The sequence below is a fragment of the Amblyomma mixtum genome, chromosome 3 (genome assembly GCF_055824585.1).
Source record: "Amblyomma mixtum isolate Tamu chromosome 3, ASM5582458v1, whole genome shotgun sequence".
Taxonomy (NCBI): domain Eukaryota; kingdom Metazoa; phylum Arthropoda; class Arachnida; order Ixodida; family Ixodidae; genus Amblyomma; species Amblyomma mixtum.
In genome coordinates this window covers 194038512-194047725 of record NC_143014.1, presented here as the reverse complement: position 1 = coordinate 194047725, position 9214 = coordinate 194038512, and the positions used below count along the sequence as shown (strand labels likewise).

The following is a 9214-nucleotide window of genomic DNA, read 5'->3' as shown; positions in this document are numbered from 1 at the left end:
TTTTCGGAGTCGAATATTGACACGAGGGGCTTGTGGTCAGTTTCCAGCAGAAATTTCTTGCCAACGAGGTTGTCACAAAATATATCGCACCCCAACGCGTGCAAGTGCCTCCTTCTCTATCTGTGCGTATCGCTTTTCGGGGTCCGTCAGATGTCGAGAGGCGTAAGCGATGACTGCGAAGTTCCCCTTGGTTTGCCGCTGGCAAAGGACGTCGCCAAGTCCGAAAGATGAGGAACCTGCCTGCACTACTGTCTCTTTGGCTGGGTCACAGACGGCGAGAACCGGTCTGCTCGACAGCAACTTCTTCCACTTGTCGGAGGCATCTTGTTGCGATGCACCCCATATAAACTCCTGTTTTTTTTTTGTTTGTTTTTTTACAGCAGTAGCAGAACAGGCTGCAGGACGTCTGCATGATTTGCAGCAAAATGTGCAAGGTAACTTGCCATGCCAAGTATCCTTTGCAGCTCTTTTTGTAGGTGGCTTCATTTCCGTAACTGCCTTGATTTTTGTTTCGTCAGACCGGATGCTTTGCTGGCCGATCTTGTGTCCCAGAAATGTCAGTTCTGTGACACTGAACGCGCATTTTATCTAGTTGAGAGTGACGCCCGCTTGCGTGAGTCTCCGCAGAGACTCGTTGTGTTCTTCTTTTGTGGCGACCCAGTATGTCGTCCATGTGACATATATATGACACGGTTCATACTTTGCATCTGTCTCTGAAACAGTTCCGGGAATGGGAGTCGGTTAAACTTGAACCTTTCAGACGGTGTCATGAAAAGTCGCGAGCTTCTTGCTCTTTTTTCTGCGAGCTGAATCTGCCAAAATCTCGAGTTGGCGTCAAGCTTCGGAGATACTTTTACCCCAGAGAGAAGCCAGGGTGGCACACTGGCCGCCATTCTTAGAGAACGAAGTGGTTGAGCTCTGTGAAATCAGCGCAGACATGTACATCTCCTGAAGACTTCAGCACGACTACCACTGCAGCGCACCCTTCAGTTGGTTCCTCGACTGGACAGATGACTCCTGCCTTCTTCAATCGTTGGAGCTCTTGTTTTGTCTTCTCGTACAACGTAATCGGAATGCGTACGGGCGAGCTCAATGCAAGTGGCTTGGCTCCGCCTTGCAGACGAATTAGGTGCTCGCCTTGAATTACTCCAAGCCCAGTGAAGAGGGGCGGAAACTCGGCTCGGGTTTGATCATACGCCGAACGTTGTTGACGCAAGTAACCAGCTGAAGCTTTTCAACTGCAGGCTTTCCAAAAAGCGCACAGCGCACTTCTTCAAGAACGCAGATATGTTGAGTTGTTTGGCGACCTCGGTACGATAGCTGCGATCCAGCGACTCCTTGTGTTACCTATGGTCGTCCGTCAGGTCCATGGAGCTGGCGGCGTGGTTAAGAAAGGGCGGGTCGAAGCTTAATCTGTCGGAACGCATTAAAAGGGAACATGTAGTGACGATTGTACCGTGAGGTCTAGATTTAGCCTAGATTCGAAAATGGAACGGGGAAAGGTTATCAGGAAACAATAGATGAGTTTACGAACAGAGTTCAGAATCTTGACCGAGAACAAACGTTCTGCTTTAGCTGATGAAAACGGACACAGCGTTGAGGCAATGAGTAATAACATTACTGCTATAACCAGAGGGCTCCTTTGAAGCAGGAGGTAGGACAGCTAGGCAGGATTCTAGCTCTACCATGAAACAAAGGACCTTATCAGGAAATGCCAAAGCAGGAAAATCTCTAACCACACAGGTAATATAAAACTAGCAGGACTATCAATATTGATCAATAAACGCGTGCTTCGAGAAATCAGGAGCCATTACATAGAACAAATTGGGCAAGCCCTGAAGCACGAAGGAAGCCTGAAAACAGCGAAGAGGGATCACATGACAAGAAACCAGGTGTACCGCGTTTGCCAAAATAGTAACCAGGCAACGAGGTTTCCTTCTTAGCCGTATTGTGGAGCCCTTATAGTTATAGCACACTTAAAGGATAAAATGTATCACAAGGTGAAGACAAGGGCTCTGCTTACCTGACACAGATTTAGAGCCTAAGGAGTGCCATAAGTACTCCGCTACACGGCTAAGGAACAAACCCAGCTGCCTGGTTACTTTTGGCAAAGACGGTTACGTAGTACAAGACAGGGATGACAGTGCGATTAGCAATTTGAATATAGTCAAAGTGGTGCCGATGCAATGGAAGCTCTAGCTGTAACCAAAAGGAGCCCCGCCGCAGTGGCTCGGTGGTTATGGCGCTCGGCTACTGGCCCGAATGACGCGGGTTCGATCCCGGCCGCGGCGGCTGAATTTCGATGGAGGCGAAATTCTAGAGGCCCGTGTACTGTGCGATGTCAGTGCACGTTAAAGAACCCCAGGTGGTCGATATTTTTGGAGCCCTTCACTAAGGCGTCCCTCATAGCCTGAGTCGCTTTGGGACTTTAAAACCCCCATAAACCAAACCAAACCAAACCAAAGAGGAAGCAAGGAAAGCCTCACAACGAATGCAGAGAAGAGCGGTCGGAAAGGCTAATGTAACTGCAGGACAGACGAAGTACAGCGGAGATAGCGGTAAGAATACCTACAACCATGCCTGCAACTCTCTATACGCAATGAACTATGCCCCGCCCGGGTTGATGCGCTGGAGCAGCGTCTCGTGCGGGCAGAGATGGTCACGTGACCTGTGCGCCACCAATTGACGTGTACTGGTGGGCGTCCTTGTGTGCGTTCCACCGCCGCGCGGCTTTCGCATGACGCGCAGGGTAGCCAAAGTTGACTGCATGCGCCACAGAGCCGAACGTAATTGCGCCTTCGGAATTATAAAAACTGATATAGCTATTACTGACGGCCACCTACAAATCTCTATTTACGGTCAGGCGCATAACAGTAGGGGCTACATGTTAATTACTCCAATTTAGTTAACCAGCATATAGTTAAAGAGACACTAAAGTGGGATACAAAGTCAAGGTGCATCGCTATGCTAGCATCGTGTGATAGCTGATATGCAATTGTTACCGAAAACAGAGCACTGATAAGCTAGAAAATTGCGTAAAAGCACGTAGATGTGAAGTACACACGAGGCGCCACGACTTTCGGATTCCTGCAACTGCGCCTGACCACGAATGGTTCATCGCTTTCTCGTACAGTGCTATTAACGCAATAGCACTATGGCTCCCGCTCAGCGGAAAACTCGGCGTCAGCGTTGGCGTGTCGAGAAAAGCGGGTACAATCAGCGCTGTCGCAGCACAAACAAATTCACAGTGACTATACAGTGAAGCAAGCCAGCCGAGGAGCACGCCTACACTGAGCCAAGGGACCCAAGCGACGCTGCCTTCAAAACCAACTCTTGTATGCGAATACTTCAAAGCGTGCGCGTCACTTGTGGTTAGAGAAATTTTTGTTGATGCCCGGAGAGCAGGTCAGCACTTTTTGAAAATATTCGTCAAACGGAACTGTCAGGGGGAGTGCTGCATCGGCTCCCTTCTCTGCAACTAGTTGGCAGCGAATAACAGCGGGGCTCCGGCGGATGATTACGTTGACTCATTAAATCTTCTATACAATTCCCAACTTCGAAGAAGGACGACGCGAAGCACTTTTTTACATGACGAAGCTTGTGACGTGTTTCCTATTTTCGCCGAGCCATTTACTCCGGAGAACGTGAAAATTACTGGACACTTAAGTCTGAAAGCCTCCTTACCTCAGTAAGGAAGCCTTCACTGCACTGAGGCCCCCTCATGTCATTCTGAAAGCGTTCTTACTGAGCTCGAGCCCTCAGCAAAGTCGTCCTTGGTGCATCCTCTGAGTATGCGTCCTTTCGTCGCTCCTGGCCCTGGAGGAGCGCTTCTCCTCACTACTGCCACAAGTGACAGCGCACTCTCGCGCGGGCGGCGAGACCCGATGCAAGGACGCGAGCCCGGCGTGAGCGCCGTTGAGCAGTCGGGTTAAAAATGGCAGCGTAGACTGACCGCTAACGCGGGCGACTACACGCAATTTTTGTTGCGAAAGCAACACTCCGACAGCCAAAGCGAGACCTCAAGTGGCCGCCGTGGCTACGCTTACCTTGTTTCAATTGATCGAAATGGTCGTGACGTCACAGTGCACGAATTTCAAACGGGGTCAATTGTACTTTGGCTAGTAACCATGCAACCAATTAAAGGGATGGTGTAGTGATGCTCCAAGTAAGTGGGACTGAGTTTAGTTAATTGCTTAATTAACCAGTTAGCCTAATTAACCTTTCTAGTCAGACCAAATAAATAAATAAAACCGAGTAGGAATTTGGTCGTGTTGGGGAATAGAACCAGGGTCTCCGAAGTGCGAGACTAGCACGCTAATCACTCCGCCATGCCAGCTCGCTGGTTTGGAATGAACAAAGGCGCGTCTAGTGAATACGGTGTCTTCGTTCACTCTCATCTTCTTCCCTTCACGTTACGGCGAGGTTCAGGTGTCCACCGAGATATGCGAGACATTTCAGGTACATTTCCTTTCAGATTTCAGATACATTTCAGATGCACATACATTTCCTTTCCTCAAAAAGCAAATTACTGACGAGCAAGGCGTAGAGCCGAACGAGCGATGGCGTTCTTTGGACTCCCTGGCAGCGTTGCAAGACGCTGTCGCGTTCCACTCTTAGAGGCGAAGCTTGACATGTTAACCACATATCAGTGACACAAGCAGCAATACCGCGCTTGAGGCTTTCGCCTCACCGCACTTTAGGTCAACAAAGTGCCCCCCCCCCCCCCCCCCCCTTAAATTTTTAGCCGTGCTTGTGAATATGCATTCGGTGAAGAGTACCTGTGTGCTCCAACAGCTAGGTCGCTTCGCGACGCCGTGAATCCAGTGGAAGCGTACTCAGAGGAAGGATTTGCGTTCAGATTCCGCTCCGGTGCGGCTCGGTCACACTTGGGCACTCGGCGGCCAGAGCGAGCGAAATCCGCCGGCGCCGAAATCTTGCCTCGTTCACACCTCCCGGCCACCGCGTCACTGCTCGTGGCGTAAGGAGACATGGCTAGAAAAGAGCATAAATCGATGCTGTCTATGTACCATAAGCGTATGCATGCTTACGTGCGCTAAATGCAGGTATTTCGCGGGACGTTACGCCATTTCTCACAATTCCACGTTTAGTTCAGCGTATGCAAACAGCGACGCAATGGCATGACAACTGACGATTATGTGGCTATTCCCTTTGCATCTGGTGGGTGAGTTTTCCGCCCAGCTCAGCCTAATGGCGCCGTCTGGTTGTTAGGACGGAAACCATTTCTGTCAACAAACCGACGATCCTCTTAAGCCTCAAAGCGCCAGAATCGTCAATGTAAATGAAAAAAATTAGGCAAATTTATCACTCATACTTTCCTTAGAGGCAAGATTAGACGAAGCGAAAGACCGATGCCCCATTCATGGCCAGCGAACGCACTGAAAAAAATTGCCGACGATTACGTTACTTCCTAATGCGAAATTTGAGCGCAGCTCATCAGCTGTTTCAGTTTTTCGATAGATTGAGCCAAAGAATTCGAGCAAGACATGTATGTACAATTACAGACAACGTTATTTTTCACACATATTCCTTCTTCAAGAAACACTCCGCTAACAGTTCTTGATTGTCATGAAGGAAGCTTTGTGGTCGGAGAAATAGATGGATATATGCTCGACTTGCTGCACCAATACCTGATTCTCAAAGACGAGGTCTATGCAAGTATTTCGCGAGGTTGTCACAGCCGTGGGCGGCGTTACGAGCGAGAGGAACGGGATGTTCCTGTTTGTCTTTATATCTAAATTAAAGTCCCCACCCGCCCTGCCACCCTGGAAGGTGGCAGTTAATGGCTGATCGCGAGAGCACGCTCACCGTTGTCAGCGCTAATACATGCAGCCCACATTTCATCACCCCACGTACCTATAATCGCGATTCAGGTGTCCACTGACCCAGGGAGCCAGTTATGCACACTTCCTTTCCTTAAAATGATCGGAGTGTAAAACGTTGTCGACGCCAACGCCAAAGAACACAACGAACGCCGCCGGCCTATGGCTTCAACGCCGCGTTTCTGGCACAACGTTGTCAATGCCAACGCATGCAGCGCACATCTGTCACTACCGCCACGTAGCTTAAAGCACGACTGAGGTGTCCACTTTTACAAGAGGGCAGTTATGCGCCTTCCCTCTGGTTCAGGTGTCCACCGAGATGTGTGAAACAGATACTGCGATTTCCTTTCCTCAAAAAACAATTTACCATTTACCCTCTGCTTTCCAAGGTCCCGAGATGTGTGAGACAGATACATTTTCTTTCCTCAAAAACCAATGTACCAATTGACCCTCTGCTTTCCAAGCTCCCGCATTGGTTTCGCAGCCTAAAGCGCGACTTAAGTGTCCACTGCTGGTTACAACGGACAACGGCGACGGCGACGCCGCGAAACGCAGAAACGGGCGCCAAACAGCTGCGCTCTAAAACGCAGTAACAACGACGAATTCAGACTGAATCGAGGGGTCCGGCTTCGAAGGGCGCCGCCATGTGTGTCGCAGCGGGTATTCAACTTCCAACTCGGCGTCCTATTGGCCGATGGGAATCGGCGGAATTTTTGCGGTGGCAGAAATAGGTCCGGTACCGATCGGCGCTCCTGTATATTAGTAATGAATTAAAGGTTTGTGCGACTAACTATTTTTTTAATTGAATAAGGGCGTTTGCGTAATGCTTGTGAAGGAACCCTCAAACCCAGACGAGCGGCATGCTTTCAGAGTAAGCTGGCTTCCTCCATCAAACATTCGCGAAAAGGAAGCCACACGTAAGGTTAGGAAGACTTCGGAGGAAAGGGAGCTTTCAGAGTTTGGGCCTTAGCCTCCGAGTCATCATCTACCCCCTTCCTATACGTAAACAACGCAATGACCCAAAAAAGAAAAGAAAATCAATAAAAATAAATCAAATATGGGACGTATGGAATGCCGTAAAAAACTTAACAGATGCGGACGTCAAAAACGCATGCCTTGAAAGGCGACGCCTAGCGCATGTGAAAATTGCAGTGCGTTTCGCGTTTGCGGCTTTTTTGCACAAGCATGAACGGCAGCGAGCGATCGATGGTCGCCGTTTGTCATAGGTAAGACTCAAAGGAGTAGCCGAGCGCACAACCACTAAGCCACCGCGGCAAGACTCCGTCATCGGATTGGCTGCTAGGGCGCCGGGAGTGCGGCAGCATTTCGTTTCGGCTCTGCACCAAGACTGCGAATATTGCCATTCGCTGGTATCTCGAGTGCCCTCAACACCACCAACGCCTTCATCAAGGTGAGCGCTCTCTACTGACCCCTCTTGAGGTATGAACGAGCCCCAGGGGGGCCACCATGCAGGCCCTAAAACCCGGCCCCGCTGCACCGCTCCCGCGCTAGGCCTCGCGCCGCATAGCGCCGCAACCTCCCCTACTGTGGCCAGCATGGAGGTTCAAGTGCGCAGTACGGACCTGGACCCACGCCAGTATGACCCTCGAGACTGGACCCAAGTTCTGAGAGCCCAGGCGAACAACCGAGAAACTCGAAACACAACCAAGGGTACGAACGCCAATTCTGCTCTGAAGGAGACGCAGAGTAAGTCACGGTAGACGCGGGATGCCTCCATGCCTCCCTCATTACACGGCGCCTCGACGCAGCTGCGCGCGCTCCGTACAGCTGCACAAAAGACCAAGCAAATGCCGTCCCTACCCACAGAAGGAAATAAAGTCGTCTTCCTCTCCCGGGGAGGTCTTGATCTCACGACGCTCCTGCCACAGTACCTCCTTCGCCATCATGGAGGCCGCTGCGCTGACCGACCGATCTACGCTTCAGCTTTGGATTCAACCCCTCAACAACACGTGCACAGTGTCGGCGGCGAACCAAGATGACGCCCTCAAGCTTTTACAACTCCAGCAAATCACCTATGACCAGTGTGAGTATGCCATGACGGCATATATTGCACCACCTGATAGCTCCGTCAGGGACGTTATTACGAACGCTTACTGGAAGGAATCCTCACAAGAATTCCTAACAGGCTTAATCGCTCGCAACCCCCACGAAACCATACTGGACGCTCGGGGAATGGGACACACACGACCGATACTTATAACCTTCGGACAGGCCACCGTCCCCCGAAAAATTGTTTATGGCGGAGAGCTGCACCTGTGCACACCTTATAGACCGAAGGTCGAGACCAGCAACTGTCGGGCCATCGGCCACCGCACGGATGTCTGCGTCCAGCCTCGAACACACAAGTGCCCCAGATGCGGCCAGTCCCACTCGAAGGAGCCAACCCCAACATGTGCACCGGTCTGCATCATTTGCCAAGGCCCGCACTTGTCCGGGACCCGGGAATGCAAATACCGGTACCCACCCCGGACAGCCACGCCCATTGAACGCGAACGCGACCACCGAGCCGAACGCGAATCACGATCCAGGTCCAGGTGACGTTTAGAACGCCACCCGCAAAGCAATGCAGGCACCAAGCGCACAGAATTACGTGATGTAAGCCAACGGCCAGGACGTTCCAAGAGCCACGACCGACTGACATGGGCCGACAAGGTCGAGACACAAGATGGGCACAAAACCCGAAAGCCACATCTCTCCTACCCCGGAACCGGGCCTTGGGTGCGGAGGTAAGCCGCCTCACGACCCTTTTAAAGGCCGTCGTACGATCGTTTTTTGGGCGGATTCCGCCAGCAAGCGGACCGCTCGTTTTCTGCCTCCGCGCGGGCGTGGGGCGGAATAATAAATAATAGTGATTATTTGTGACGGAGTAGCACTGGGGTGGGGGGTGTGGGAAGAGGAATGGGGGAGAGCTCAGCCTGGTAATTGCCTCCACTGAGGGGGTCACCGCAACCGGGATTTGCTGGGAAGGGAAATAAAAGGATAGGGGAGTGGAAGCGGGTCGGGCTCGCTGAGGGGCACTGGGCAGGTTAGTCCGGCAGGAAGGAAGTCGCAGGCGATGTCAACAAGGCCAGGGCCCGTATTACGGAACTTTGTCAAAAATCTGTCAAAAGTTATTGACAGTGACGTCAAAATGACGAAACGATGTGACGTCGACGCCTGACGCAAAATTGACGCAACGAGGAATCAGCCAATTACAGCAGAGCGGCGCCCCGAAGCATTTGCCTGCACGACGAGGGACCGTCTGCTAAATTTTTGCTAAAAGAGTAAAGAAATGCACAGCTATAAAAATAATTATTTTATTTTGCAAAAAAATGATGTTGAAAGCTAAAAAATATTAAGAAAAACAAGAAGCG

The 9214-nt window shown here is 51.0% G+C and overlaps 1 pseudogene; it reads left to right on the top strand.

The window, feature by feature from the left end:
* Positions 1 to 6912: 6912 nt before the first annotated feature.
* LOC149353165 (uncharacterized) lies at positions 6913 to 8399 on the top strand (annotated as a pseudogene).
* The last annotated feature ends 815 nt before the right edge of the window (positions 8400 to 9214 follow it).